Raw genomic sequence first — 15,499 nt, 5'->3', positions numbered from 1 at the left:
AAAGAACTGCAGCAAAAACAATAGATAGATAGATAGATAGATATACACTAGACCTCATATATTTGTATATATACAAATTATATATTTTTACAGCTTAATCAGATAACTTATTCTGCCTCAGCATCATGCCTCTGTGCTGGGTCAGGCCACAGGACTTCATCCACATCACATGTTATGGTCTCCTTTGCAGTGCAACGAGGAAAGAATCCTTTAGCACGCCAAATCCAGCCCTTGTAAGGTTCCAGTCCTTTCTCACCACATGCTCCATTCATTGCTTGAAGTAGATTTTCCTTTGTGTAAGGGTTTTGGTTGTATACTTTCCATCTCCATGCTGAGAAAAAATCCTCAATGGGTTCAAAAAGGGAGAGTATGGTGGAAGAAACACATTGATAAAATGCTGCTCATTATGAAACCAGTTGTATATTCTTGGACCATGGTGAAAGCTCACATTGTCCCAAATGATATGGGATGCTCTGCCAACTCAAGATCTCTCTACTCAAGCGAAGCAACCTGTAGACCATCCAGGAATGTTGCTTGACGTTCGGTGTTGTATGGCTCAACAATAACATGACTGTGGAGAACCCCATAGCTGCTGATAGCAGCACAGATAATTACATTTCCACCACGCTGGCCAGGCAGTTCAATAATGGCACGTTGACCTATGACATTGTGACCTTTTCTTCTCCTTTTTGCTAGATTCAAAATGTATGTTGTCTTCTATATTCCCTTGCTACATTTCATGCAGTCAAATTGCATTATTCTCACGGACCATATCCACAATAAGTGTCTCCTGGTGTTGTGAGCACATGCTTGTTCTTCCACCCTCATGTGGCTGTTTTTCAATTCTAAACAAAATACCATTTAGTTATAAGTATACTTGTATAGATAGCACATATATACATCATACTATTTCATTTACAGAACTAAAATTAGTTTGTTGTATAAAGAGAATCTTTGAGCTTGATTCAATGGTTAGGCCTCATGAATACAGCTTCGTGGATGAAGCTGTATTCAATCTAGCAAATAGCAGAAGAAGAGGTTGCAACATGGGTTTTCAATTTTGAGTGGTAGTGTGTAAATGATGAAAACAGTGTGTTAGTTGTGTTTAACTTCTGTAGCCTGTGTGCACCGTTCTGGGTACAAGTGCACCACACTGTTAAATGTGTTTTGTGTTTGAGAATGTGTTTAGAGTTTTGGTAAATGGGAGATTCAGAGTTACAAATGGTGTCCTAACCAGATGAATAATGTTTAAGATTTTGGCAACTGTGAGATTGATTTGATGAATGAGTTTTCATAGTTGACAGTTTAGTTTTCACAATGGGATTTAGTGTTTTAGCAATTCAGAAAAACTGTAAAGTCAGTGAGAAAGGGATTCTTCTGCTCACTTGATGACCTCAGTAAACCTTTTGGATAAGTTTTTTTCTCTCACTTCCCAGATTCAGTGTTTTTCAGTACAGCATATTCATTTTTACAATCATGGTTTAAACCCTAAAAAGTAACCCTTTTCAACAGAGCTTTGGCTATTTATACGATTTGAAACTACAGTTGTCCCTTGCTATAACGCGGTTCACCTTTCACGGCCTCGCTGTTTTGTGGATTTTATTTCAGGACACAGCGCACTGCGTCCTGATTGGCTGTAGACCAATGTCAATCAATCTCGTGCCGTGTCTCCTGTACAGTACAGAATGCTTCCAGCTTGTCAAATTTACATAAATCTTCGATCTCTAGCAGTATGACTCTGAAGTGCTGTACTGTATGTTTGTAACAAACACAATGTCGACGAAACGTTTTGCACCGTCAAAGGTACCTGGGGGTGCCTTTTTATTTATTCTAGTCTTGGTGTCTACAAAAAAAAGAAAGAAAAAAGTTATTTACGGCCATTCAAACACCACCAAAGGTTTAATGAGCCAAATATCAATTAATCAGAACTCACATTTATTTCTTTATAATCAGCATTATTATAAATGATACATTAAGTCCCTAAATATGACCCATGCAAGCATTGCTAAACTTAATGTTTTATATACTTGTTACAAATCAAAGAACTGAAAAATATACATAAAATATTTGCATGTTATGAAGGCTTTTGCAAGAATGACACACAAGAATGCATTTGTAATCATACTTATGAAGAGGCCTGACCATTTTTACACATAATTCAGAAAATAATCACAAGTGTCTTTAATGAATACACAAAGTGATTTGAATGTGGACCCACCACCAAAATCAAATGAGGATTAAACAAGATGACTGTCTGCCTCAGACTATATGACACATCAAATTAGCTGTAACTCTAAGTGCATGGTATGTGTTAATTTTGTGCCCAATTATTATTCTTTATATATTGCACATAAAGAATGTTATCACCCAACCTGACATGATACTTGATTAAAGATAAGCTACCAGCATTTCCATAGTGTGTGCCAGCCAGAATGCGTTTTCATTGTGAAGATGGTTGGTATTGGTTACAGGTGGATCCAGTCAGGTGTCTGTCACATGTCAGAGTATACTGGACCTCAACAGTGCCGCCTTTTTGAAGTGAGCATCTGATTGTGTTTGTACCTTGAGTCAGGTCCCTCACACACGATCCCAGTTGGTCATCAAAGAACACATCCTCGTCCCAGACTTCAATCATCAGAGGCAAGCTTGTTGCCACCTTTTTAAAAAAAAGTCAGCCAAAGTTAAACCAAAGTGAAATAAAATTATGTATGTTGTGCCCATTTAAAGTAATGTTTCATTTTATTACAATAATAATTTAAAAGAAAAAAAAACTCCAGAAGGGAAAAATAGCATTTCACCAGTGCTTCATTATTATTTGTCATGTTATTAAAATCAAGTCTTTAGTATAAAGATATAACAGTGTGATTTTTTTCTTTATCTGAGAAGATAATTATGCAAAATCTTGAAAAAAAAAAGAGCTTTTTAAAATGTCCTTGGTTTTACTTGTTGTAGTGGATAAAAGTGATATAGAAGTGCTTTGTACTGACATTTTCCAGATTGTAATTGGTGGTCCAGGAGGGGGAGTTAGATTCGATCACACTGGTCTGGAATTTTTGCGATTGAAACTGGATCTTAACATATCTGTGAAATGGCAAAATGTGGAAAAATAACATTACTGTATTAGGAGGGATATTATACCCCTTATGTCAAACAGAGTGATTTGTGACCCTAGGAAGTAATAAAGGAAGTAATAAAACATATGGTACCCATAAAATTATTATATTCATAAAATTTATGATATTCATAAATTTGTGATATTCATCAAAATATGCTAGTTCATAGCTCATTAATTTTTTCCCCAAAAATAAATGATTTGATTATTAAAAAATAACGTTTTTTTTTATATCAAATAGCATCCTTTATTTTTAAGCCATTATATTTTTTTTTACTCTTTATGCTTAAAAACTGCCATCTGGTGGTGGGCCCGTGCGTGTGTGCGCGCGCGCGCGCCCCGCGCGTGTGTGTCTGTGCGCGCTTGTGCGCGTGCCTGTGTCTGGGCCCGTGCTCGTCTGTGTGTGTGTGTTAAACCAGAGTAAAAGTGCTTAGTTAAACTTGTGCTTTTGTAACGTTCAGTATGGCGGGAGATACAGGCTGCATGCCTCGTTGGAAAACTTTATTTCAATTTATTTGCATTTGTTTAATCCGAACAAGGAAATTGAGAATCCAAGTCCGATTCACAAATGCTGGAGATCCCCCCAAAAAACCACCCCAAGCATAAGCGCACCGCGGCTCCCAGCAAAAACCTCCTGAAAAACCCTCCGTCTTTCTCCAAAAACGCACAACAACAGCAAAAAAACAACAACCCTAGAATAACTCTATAAAACTCTCGCGATCCCCCCCAAGCATAAGCTCACCGCGGCTCCCACCCAACCCTTAGGCAATCAAGCAGGAAACCTCCTGAAAAAACCCTCCGTATTTTTATCCAAAACACGCACAACAAAAAAACCCTAGAATAACTTGTTAGGGGGAACCCTCTATTCCCAAAACGTGTATTCGATAACAGGGGAAAAACTCCTGAAAAACTCCTTAATCTTTTTTCTTCAAACCAGCCCTCTTACTAGCTCCATCTCAAATTCAGCGCACAGCCATCTCCATCTCAAATTCTACCTCGCACTGAGCCGCAGCCAGCGCACAATTTTTTCCCTTGTTACTCTCGCTGTATCTGATCCTTAATTATTTCGGGCTCTTCGTTTGGAATTTGCGCCGGAGGCCAACTCCGCCTCCGAGGCGTGCCTAACTTCGCCCCGCTGCCAATCACATAACAAAGGGGCGGCTCCCCTTGCACCCCGGTTAGCCAATCGGATACAGGTCCGATTTTTATGATCTCTCGCTGAGGGAAAAATATCCGTCTGTCCAATCGGGAGAGGCAAGATCTGTTCTTAGCGCTAGGTCGTCCCGCTTCTGCCGGCCACAGCTCCATCCCCACCGGCGCTTCTTCTCTCCCGCGACCCTCGGGGAAAAATATTCGTCTGTCCGCCAAGATTTGCTCTCCGCGGTCGGTCCTCACGCTCCTGGCTCCCGGAGCACCATCCCCACCAACGCTTCTTCTCCCCCATCAGGCAGACGAAATTGCCTGATGGAATTGCCAGGCGAAAGCGCCTGCTTTTGCGAGCTAAACACGGTCAGTCTCTCTATGTTCTCACTTTTTTTTTCTCATTTTATAAAAACTATCCTTTTGTATTTAACATAACTCACTGTTTTTTTTTTTTGTGGGGGGGGGGGGTACCCTCAAATTGTTAGGTCTACTTAAACATCTCAGGAGCAACAGAACAAGCAGCAGGACCAGAAGGATAAGGAGCACAAGGACAAAGCGCAGACGACACCAGCTCGCTTCTATCGCTCTTCGAGCAGTATGTCTCGTTGCTGAATTAATTCGCTCATCATATAAAAAGCTGTTTTTTTTTCTTTACTTTTTCAACAACTGTGCTTTTAGATATTCTTGTCACTCAATAAAAATGGATAACCAGGAACATGATATTACAGACCCATTTCTTGCTTTAGAAATAGCGTTAGCTAGGTTAAATCAAAATACTGTTCATTCACAGAATCAGGCACGTGCAGAGGGGGGGGGCTAGAGGGGCTTGAGCACCCGCCCCTTTCCTGATGGGTGCCCAAAGTGCCCTTTTGTTGAGGCAACTTTTTAAAAATAATAATTATTATTATTTTTAATGTGTGTGTGCGTGCGGAGTCCTGTCTGTGCTCCTCAACAATAATATTTAACTATTAATCACAGTTTTGCTAAATAAAAGGATCTGGCTTGCATCAGTCACATGATCACATTTAACCAATGATCGCCCTTGACGGCAGAACGCGCTGGTTACGAGCCGGTGTTGTGCCAAAAAGTGATTGTCTGCCAAAAACTGATTGCTCGTATTTAAACTGCTATAAGTAACTTTTTGGGCTATAATATGTGAAACATATGTCACATGGATCCCTCATGGATGACATAAAGTCATCTTGAGCCACAAACAACATTCGTGTAACAAGGTAGAAGCCGCAATCAGTTTTTGGCAGTGACTTTTATATAACCTTTATTTATGCAGTTAAAAAAATCTCATTAACATTAAAAATGTCTTTTGTAAGAGTAAGTTGGTCAAGAGGACAACAGACATGGCAGCAAATATTACAATATTTCTGTAAAAATATTTTAAGTGGGGATAAAGGACCGGATTGGTTATAATGTAAGTACAATAGCAGAGAGTTGTAAAGATACTTGAAAAACAGATATTATTTTAATTCTCTATATAGCCCCTTTGTAAACCCTGTTCACCGAAGTCTATTTACGAACATACATGAAGATATTACACATAAAAAATACACAGAAACATTGGAAATCAGTTTTTGGCAGGCAATCACTTTTTGGCACAACACCGGGAACGAGCTCACAAAGAGCACGCGCATTTGTTGCAGTCCGGAGCTGTAGGAGAAACACAAGTTAACTCAGAGACACAGACTGATGCGACAAAACCAGTAAGTAGGTGTACAGCGTACACTGTAGTGTATAGCACACAGGAGTATTAGCTTATTACGTACACGTTGGTAAGTTGTCTTGTTGCAACGAACGAACTGAAACAAACGAGCGTGCTGTGTGTGCAACAGCGTGACAAACATTACCTGTCCTTTTATTAACTGCACAGGTAGTGCTGGTCATAGCTGCTGGCTACCTGCGTAAGGCTGTAATGGGTCTGTAGCTCTGTCACCGTTTTAGGGAACATATTTAGTTTTAAAGTAAGTTACAGAGCTTTTCCTGCCTTTCTGGAGGGATTATATTTCACTAAAAACGATCTAATATGCATGTCCACATAATTATGCATTATTATAATTATAATATTTTAAAAAACACACGCTGTATTTTAAAGAACATACATTAAGTGGTAAATGGCCTGTATTTGTATTTTACTAAAGCGCTTTACACATCCAGTCATCCACCCATTCATACACTGGTGATAGCAGCTACATTATAGCCACAGCCGCCCTGGGGCGCACTGACAGAGGCGAGGCTGCCGGACACTGGCGCCACCGGGCCCTCTGACCACCACCAGTAGGCAACGGGTGAAGTGTCTTGCCCAAGGACACAACGACCAAGACGGTCCGAGCCGGGGCTCGAACCGGCAACCTTCTATTTACAAGGCGAACTTCCAACTCTTGAGCCACGATCGCCCCAAGAAGCAGATTATATTAGATTTATATTTTAAATAAGACAAAATTTGGATTTTACAGCAGTAAAATTATTGTATCTCTACAGTTTAAAAATGTAATAAGCTTTGCCCCTGCACAGAGTGGATAGTGAAACAAATGGAATCATCATAATGACATTATTTCATATTTATTACTTCCCCCTCCTCATTGCTTTATTATTGTAGCTCTAGTAATAAATAATAATGTAAGGATTCTGGATCAGCACCATGGATGCCCATAATATATACAGTATTCTGAAGAAGGTGTAAAATGTCACTGTGTGTGCATGCATGTGTGTGTTTTATTTAGATGGATTTAAAAAAAAATATTACTCATGATATAACATTGTCCAGACATGCCTGGTAAGGACATGAGGAGGAAACAGTAGGAGCTGTGTGAGGCTACTAAAGGCAGTGCTATAACATTTTTCTGTCATCATTTTATTATAGATTAAGTGCAAGAGTTGTTAGGTGTGGATAATTAGATTATAGTTTATTGCAATAACAAGTTGTGCCTTGTTCTCACATAGACAGCAAGTGGAGAGTGATATATGAAATGATGGGATGGAAGGAAGAAGAGAAGCAAAGAGTGATTCACAGGCAGAGCCTAAATTATTTCTCACAGTTTTTTGCTGCCTTATGGTTCCAAGCGCTGTCACCAATCTTTGCATTTTGTTATTATCTCATGACACTTGTTTAATCAGCTACCATCTCTCCTATGGACTTTTTACTGTCTACAGTCTCAGATCAACACAGCCCTGCCCTCCAGCACTATCCACAGCAACCCCTCAACAGCAACATTGTACCCATCAGGTAAAACATCAGCTACGCTTGCTTTGCCTTGTTGCCCATATTAGATTCTTGGTGAATGTGTGTTGTTGTTATTCACCCTGTTTCAATGTGCCCCTTTTTAACTTTGAGCACCCGCCCCTTTAAACCTCTCTGCACGGCCCTGCTTCGTGGTCATCTTGGAAAGGTAAGAGTGAATCTATCTTCATCCATTTTGATGAAAATACTTTTTGCACAAAGGTATCATTAGTTTGTTGATTCTTTTCAGTTCTATTTATTCAGATTTTTTTTTAAAAATATCTGTTTGTTATGCCATTCCTAGCTAGCTAACACGTTAGTGTAGAATATAGCACAATGTCATGCTAGCACAAGCATGATAGCCAAATATGAAAGCCTTAGCTACTCCAAATATAGATATTGTTTATAACTTATACCTCTGCACATAAGCTAGTTTGGGGTTATCACAGAGACTGTTGTGATAAATTTACATTTTATGTCTGGGGTTGTTGAAATTTGTAAGTTTGTAAGTTGCAACTGATGGACAGTGGGTTATTTAACAATTGATGTGTTTTTAGTACACTGAGGAGGAAAGACAACATGAACAGATATGTTTTCCTGTTTTTTAATTTTTTGAAATTAATATTTTTCTACTTAATAAACTTGGAGACTTGCAGTTCCCTCCTGTAAAGATAATAAATGTTTAATTGTCAAATGGTATTTTAGGTAGGTGATCATTTTAATTCCTTCATTTGAGGTCATCTAGTATGGAAAAAATGCTCTACAGTTCACAAATGTTTCAACAGTTCCTGTTGATGTTTGAAAGAAGAAATGGCTCAGACTACTGCACACAAATTCCCTGGTACATCTGAAGTCCACCTTGCAAAGTGTGTGTCAAGCAAATGTGTAACTTTTTAGAAATGGGATGATAGTTGCTTGTTGGTCTACAAGTGGACTGCTTGATTGTGGAGAGATTGTTCGGATTCTATTGTTCACAGGAGATTGTGTTTCATAGTGAGAAGCTTTCCGGGTGGTTACAGGGAACATTTCACAGCCTTTGAGCTGACTGCATGTCCAAGCAGAGAGACTGTGTTGATTGAACTTAGTGAACTTGCCGATGAACACTCTTTGGCAGACTACTTTTTTGGGCCTCTAAGACTGGTGACATTAAAAACACACATAGATGTAATATAAGGTTTGTTATCTCTTGCATGTATAATAATGTATATATCAGTTTAGTCACTATTAGTAGGGCTGGGCCATATTATACTGTTCACGGTAATACCGGTATAATGTTAGGCAACGATAGGAAAATGAAATATCGCGATAGAATATGAGTAAAACGAGCATGCGCAGTGCCTTTGTTTTCATACGCACATGGCCGATTGTTGAGTGAAACAGATGAACCAGATTTGGTTTGTAAAAATGGTGCAACTTCAGTGATGTGGAACTGGTTTGGTGTTTGTCCGTCAGATACATGACAAAGCACATTTTTTTGCAGAACATGCAAGCGGCCGTCGTTATTGTCGTATTTGTCGGACTAAGATGCTCTTAAATCTGGGAGTAATCTGGGTCCTACACTCCGTATCGTTCAGGTCAAACGAACACTGCAGCATCACTGAGAGTTTAAAAACTGTCTAAATTCTTTCATCTTTAATAAAACGATCAGAATTGCTGCTTTACCAGGTGTAACTATGAAGTTTAACTTCCAGGCATCCATGAAAACAAAATTTATTACATTTAACGGAGTTAGAAGTTAGCAGGAAGCTAGCGGACGTTAGCTCGCTAGTTTCGCTAGTTACCTAAGCATGATATTGCATGTTCTGACTGAGAGATTTCTGAAAAAAATCAAACGTACAGCTCTGCTATCACTTCCAACATAAATGAAGACAGGAAAACTAAACAGCAGTGACATTTGTAGGGTTACTGAAGTTGGGCTAGCTGGTATATAATGATGTGCCTACGTGATCGCTAGCGACACAGCTATGTTAGCATAACATAAACAGTGAAGCTGGAGGACGAACACTAACACTTTTCCACTTATAAAAGTTAACGTTAAGGTTCCTGATAGTTAGAGACAAATGCAATCGCATGGCAGGATGCTGTAAACGGACCAAACTTCAGTCAGGAGAACAACTGAGATAATCCATCCACAATACAAGGTTAGTCATTAATATATTGCAACAACATGGGAATAGAGCAGCTGCCAGAGAATTCAACATTAATGCATCAATGGTACAGAAGTGGGAGGAAGCAAGAAGAATGAGTTTAATAAAGTTTGATTTATCTGACTGCTTTGTTTCGCTTAATGTGCCTTATAATCCCGTGCACCTTATGGTCCGAAAAATACGTACTGCACACTGCAGTTTAATGTTGCAAAGCACCTCTTTTTAACTTCAGTGGATATTATACATGGTTATGCTCAGGATATGTCAGCCCATTTCTACTGGAAATGCCTTTTGGTTAAACTTTCAGCAAGGAATTTGCATTTGCACTGTTACATTTTTATAAAGCTTTAATGTACATAAAAACCAGCTTCTTGTTTAAGTGAAAATAAATGGAAGGTTGTCTTTTTGTGCTAGTAATGTTTGTGGAGTTGTATTTTGTCTCGCATCAATTATATCGTCAGTTATATCGTTATCCGCAAATTTTCAAATATATATCGTGATAAATATTTTTGGCCATATCGCCCTGCTCTAACTATTAGTTTGTCATAATATATTCTCTCTCTCTCTCCCTCGCGCTGTGTCGCTCTCACACAGACACATTGCTTAACATATTCATTAAATCATCAGCCAATATTATGTTTAGGCCATAGCTGTTATGGTCATTCCACCGGTATGGACAAGGTCTATAATCTAAATATTTTCATTGGTTATTTAATTATTTAGTTAATTATTTGTATTGTCTTCTTTTTTTAAGTACCTTGGGGTTTTGTGAAAGGTGCTGTGTAAATCTCAGTTATAAATGTATTCTTATTATTAGCCTAACTGAGTTTTGTATATTGGATTATTATCCTGCCTTTTGTAGGTGAGTGCAGAATTCAAGATAATTACAACACTCCATTTGCAATCCAAGTTCTTCTCCCAGCTGGATAGTTATTTGGCAAACCTTATGAAGATATATGCCAAGAAGGGTGGAGTACAAGGGAGAAAAATTAAGACCATCATGATCACCCAGGTATGACAAGATATATTTTTACAAACTCAACTAAAGAAAATTTGGATAATGTGTAAAGTGTAACTAAAGCCAGAATGCAGTGAATTTGCATTTCAAAACCACATTTTACTTACAAATGAACATAGAAATTTAGTGAGTTAGAAAAATGTGTAAATGTTTTTGTACTTGATTCTAATCTGCTGCTGAGTCATTTTTACTCTGCTTGAACTGCAGCTTCTAGAACACAGTTTAGAAAACTAATCAGTTAAATTTGTAATTAACCTAAAATATCCGCTTAGTGAAATTGATTTCACTTTGATCCTCAGACAAACTAACGTGATTTCCATGTCTCCTTTATCAGGCTGTGGGATGGTAAGCTTTAGTGTTTAAGTGAGTCCAGTTTACATTTTCAGACTCTAATGTGTCGATGTCACCTTACAAATAAACAACAGCACTTTAAGCAACTTCACTGAAAAGCAATTTAGTGGAACTACAATGTTTATTTTACTGCTCTGTTTATTAAAACATCAGATTCAACATGTGCTGCACCATTCACTGTAGACGGTAAACAGAATGAGTGCTTTTTACTGTTATATTTTAGTCTTCTTTATAGGTTTTTAATCACCATCTGTTAATGTCTCTACAGTATACTTACAGGAATTATTTTATGGAAGAAGAGTCATATGACCCATGAATCCCTCCCTTTAGATTGGTTAGATATCGCTAACACCACCCCTTTAATTCAAACGAGCCGGGGAAATCCTAGGTTAAGTTAATGAGTTAAAAACCAAATTCGTGTGAGTGCTTATCCTGATCACCAATGTTAATCCATATAATGGTATGCTGAACTGGCTTCATAGGACAGGCCTCTCTTGCTCGACTTTTGGGAGAAGAATGTTGTCTCATTCTTGTCTGATACACGATTCTAGCTGCTCTACAGAGGCCTACCCATATGGAAAAGAAATAGTAAAAACATATATGATTTACTCATGAAAGTGGCCACTTTCTTATTACTTTCATATATTTTTTTTAGTAAGTATACAAAACATACACGTTTCATTATATAATTTTTCAAGGGATCTTATATGTGTTTTTCACTCTTGTATGCTTTTCATACAAGTTTCATACAAGACAGATAAAAACTTTATAAGATTTATATATATCTTTTCCATATGGGTATACTACAAAATGGGTTCAACAGTGAGTTTGATCCCCCCCATAGATTTTCGTCTTTTGTCTTATTTTCCATTTTATCACGTGCCAAATGTTATCAGGTGGTGAAAGGTCTGGAGAGCTGGCAGGCCATTTCATCAAATTCAAGAGGAGCTAATATTTTTCTTAAAATTATCACATTCCCATGTTAAAAATTTAATATATTCATTTGTAAGTGACATATCGTTTTGAGACCAAGAAAACATTGCATTCTGATTTTATGTACACATCATCTAAACTTTCTTGAATTGGGGGTATGGCATGATTAAATTAATACACAAAGTAAAAAAATAATATTAAAATGACAGATTTGTCTAAATGCATAAAGACTATTTGAAAAGATTAAGACTGTAAAACAATAGCCTCTGTATTTCTCACAAATTCCTGTTAATTCAACTAAAAGTTCTTAATCCCACTGCTAGGTCGTTGAGAATGGATTTCCATATATATGCTGTTGAAATCAGAAGAGAATGCATCCTCAAAGGTCTTTGCATGTACCTGAATGAAGGATCCTGAGAAGCTGGTGAAGGATTACCTGGTATGTTAATTTGCCTGTATCCTTAACTAAGGAGATGATCAAAGATAAGCTTGAACTACATACAAAAAGTTTCAGGGGGTGGGGTTTTCCTGTAAATTACCGGTGGCTGTAAAAAATACCTTTTAAAATAGGAAAAGTAAGAGCTTTATTTTTCTCACTGGATACTACACGCACCATTCTTGAGTGTTTTATACTATCATTATTATAATATCATTATTATAATATCATATATAATAACGTCATTCATACACGCATTTTTATGTAAACATTTACACTTCATTTCATACACTACATTTTACATTAATGTAAAACAGATATGCACTTTTAAAAACTGTTTGCAATGGACATTAGTGAGAAATCATTATCTTTTTTTTGTTGTTGTTTTATTGTCACAGGAAGTTGATAAAAGCATCACCACTGCCATAGCAGAGACAGTCTTTGGAATCTGTGTCTTTTCGATCAGAGGGTGCGGAGCCTGGCGATGACCCTCAGGATGTTATGATTGTTCTAGAGGGGGTGGAAGTGATGGGTGAGTTGGGCAATGTAGCTTTTTGCAGTGGCAATGTTGCTTGGTCTGGTCTATTCACTGAACCTGAGCTACCCTCTGGAACTCAGGTACACCTTTGAGGTCCTGCAGAAGATTCTTATGGAATTAGATGCACACGAACTATCAAACAGCACACAAAGTACAGGTTCTGAAAAACACTATTTTCTCGTTGAGAAATGTTGCCATTACAGCAGCTACACCATGTATCTGGACCATGAACCTAAAATAATTGCAGATAGATGATGCCATGCATTTTTCATTCCTTTTGAGAAAACACAAAATTGGTGCTCTTTGTTTTTTGAAAGTGCATCTGTTGACCTTCAAAGTAGTTGTATTGGTCATCAGAAAATCACCTGATTCAGCCATTCATTGTTTGTTTTAACAGGTTAACTTTCCGCTTTGTCCACTGCTTCTTTTCTGTTATGTAACTTGCACTTGCATTTCATGTATTCTTTATATGTTATTTGAAATTGCTATAAATCCAATAAATTGGAGAAAACAAAAAGATGTGTATGACAAATTTTTATTTACCTTTTAGATGCAATAGTGAAATGTATGCTAACTAGACTCTAGACTTTGTTAAATGCTCCAAAAAATTACTCTTTAAATGAACTTAAAATAATCATGGAAAGAATTTCCATGTGATTAAATTGCTTTCTATTAACATTAAAGACTTGTGTTGGAATAACTTAATTTGTATGAGTTGGTTCAACTCAATTAACTTAAGCTGGGACCAAATTTAGTAAATTAGTTGAAGAAAACCTACTGAATTGAGTTGGAACAAAACTCTTTAAGTTGGATCAACACTATTAAAATATATTGGATCAAAATGCAGTAAATACGTTGATTCATCAATCATTAATTAAGTTGGTCCAACTTGAGAGCATTAAGTTGGAGTAACAGAATTGCATAATGCTAAAATAAAGCAATTTAATCACGTGGAAATTCTTTCCATGATTTTTTTATGTTCATTTAAAGAGTTATTTTTTTGATAGAGGCTCTCTCTCTGCAGGGTCTACATCTCGCAGCATGACACACCTTAAGATAGCCTGTAATTAAATGTATCCATCTCTCTTCTGTCACTCTCTATATTTAAACTTTTCATCCTTTTTTCTAATATTATAGTCTTATCTTCTTTTGTGATAGCAGACTTATTCATGTTTGTGATTGTTAGATGCTGCTATGCCATTCATGTGAATGCATAGCGGAAATCCTGGGTAACTTAGCAAGTTTATAGTCAGCTTCATGTGACTGCTTATCCTGGTGATCAATTTTAAGGGTAATAAAAGGGTTACTAAATACTGATAATGGAAAGGCACCTTGGGTATGTTGAACTCACCTTGTAGTAAAGGGCTCTGGGTGCTTGCCTGCCAATCGTAAGCCCAATTCATGTAAAAAACCTGTGAGAAGAGAAGAGCTGTCAGTAAACCTAACTTGACAGTAATATAATAGTATACCTTAAGATGCCTATCAGATGTAATTATTCATTAACTGAAGGTGCCAGAAGACATGAGGTTTTATTGGTAAGAAAGGGTAACCTACTAATAAAAGAGATCATTTATCCGTTGACATTAGTTTATGTAAACCCATTAAGAACTTTTTACTTACTCATTTTCAAGCAAAGAAAAGTATGTGGTTGGTTTTGTTTTTTAAATCAGATTATTATTTTACCCTGATAAAAAAAAAAGAAGCACCTCTGTTGAGTTAGTGTTGAAAAATGAGTTGCATGCTCCTGCTAGCTATTTGCTGTATTCAGTGCAATTCACTATGTACCTACTTAACTCATCCCAGTTACTTTTCATAAAAAACTATCATGGGATTTAAGTTATTTATAACATTTAGTCAAGAAACTAGCTAATTAGAGTCTAAGTGGAATCCACTTAGTGTCCAAAGTGCTGAACTATAAGCAAATAACTGGGGAGGGGCCCAAGTGAGAAGTGTGAGTTATTTATCCGTATTGTTCTTTTACTTGCTGTTCTTAATACTAAGGTTTTTTTTTTTAATTATGCTAATGCTAAATGTACTACTTGTAATGCTAGAAGTTGAAGCTAACAACTAGCCTAGTTAGCATTTAGTACTTCAAAGACAGAAGAAAAATTAGGAAAGTGTTTAAACACAAAGCAGTTGTTCTGTTTACAACAAACCCATACAAACCTTTATTGGAACCAGTCCATTTCAATGACTAAGAGTATGTTTAAACTGAAAATAAAGTTACACTGGTTGTCAAATGTGTTACACAACAATTGTCAGAATTCATGCTGCTTATTTTAGTACTTTCTGATAAAAATGCAACTATGATGTAATAATTAATTTCAAATCAAATCAAATCAAATCACTTTTATTGTCACATCACATGTGCAGGCACACTGGCACAGCACATGCGAGTGAAATTCTTGTGTGCGAGCCCCACAAGCAACAGAGATGTGCAAACACAACAACACAAACGAGCAAAATACAAGAATGGCCGACCTGAAACTAATAAATATATGTACAATATATAATAGTGTATGCATTTCTGGATGTGTATACTAAATATTTTCGTGTGTGTGTGTGTGTGTGTGTGTGTGTGTGTGTGTGTGT

The 15,499-nt window shown here is 37.2% G+C and overlaps 3 long non-coding RNA genes across 3 annotated transcripts; 2 read left to right on the top strand and 1 right to left on the bottom strand.

Moving 5' to 3' along the window:
* Window positions 1-1,880: 1,880 nt before the first annotated feature.
* On the bottom strand, window positions 1,881-3,120 carry LOC120740471. The gene is made up of 2 exons (XR_005697390.1): window positions 2,988-3,120; window positions 1,881-2,656 (listed from the first exon to the last, which is right to left on the bottom strand). It is a non-coding gene; the product is annotated as an uncharacterized LOC120740471 (long non-coding RNA).
* A 241-nt stretch (window positions 3,121-3,361) lies between these two features.
* On the top strand, window positions 3,362-4,970 carry LOC120740522. Its single transcript, XR_005697400.1, has 2 exons — window positions 3,362-4,621; window positions 4,741-4,970. It is a non-coding gene; the product is annotated as an uncharacterized LOC120740522 (long non-coding RNA).
* Window positions 4,971-7,443: 2,473 nt separating this feature from the next.
* LOC120740154 lies at window positions 7,444-10,707 on the top strand. Its single transcript, XR_005697328.1, has 3 exons — window positions 7,444-7,490; window positions 7,599-7,653; window positions 10,494-10,707. It is a non-coding gene; the product is annotated as an uncharacterized LOC120740154 (long non-coding RNA).
* Window positions 10,708-15,499: the final 4,792 nt, after the last annotated feature.

Source organism: Simochromis diagramma, unplaced genomic scaffold (assembly GCF_900408965.1).
Source record: "Simochromis diagramma unplaced genomic scaffold, fSimDia1.1 OVJJ01000798.1, whole genome shotgun sequence".
Taxonomy (NCBI): Eukaryota; Metazoa; Chordata; class Actinopteri; order Cichliformes; family Cichlidae; genus Simochromis; species Simochromis diagramma.
Note: the sequence above shows the minus strand (reverse complement) of the source record. Positions and strands in the feature narration are given on the sequence as shown.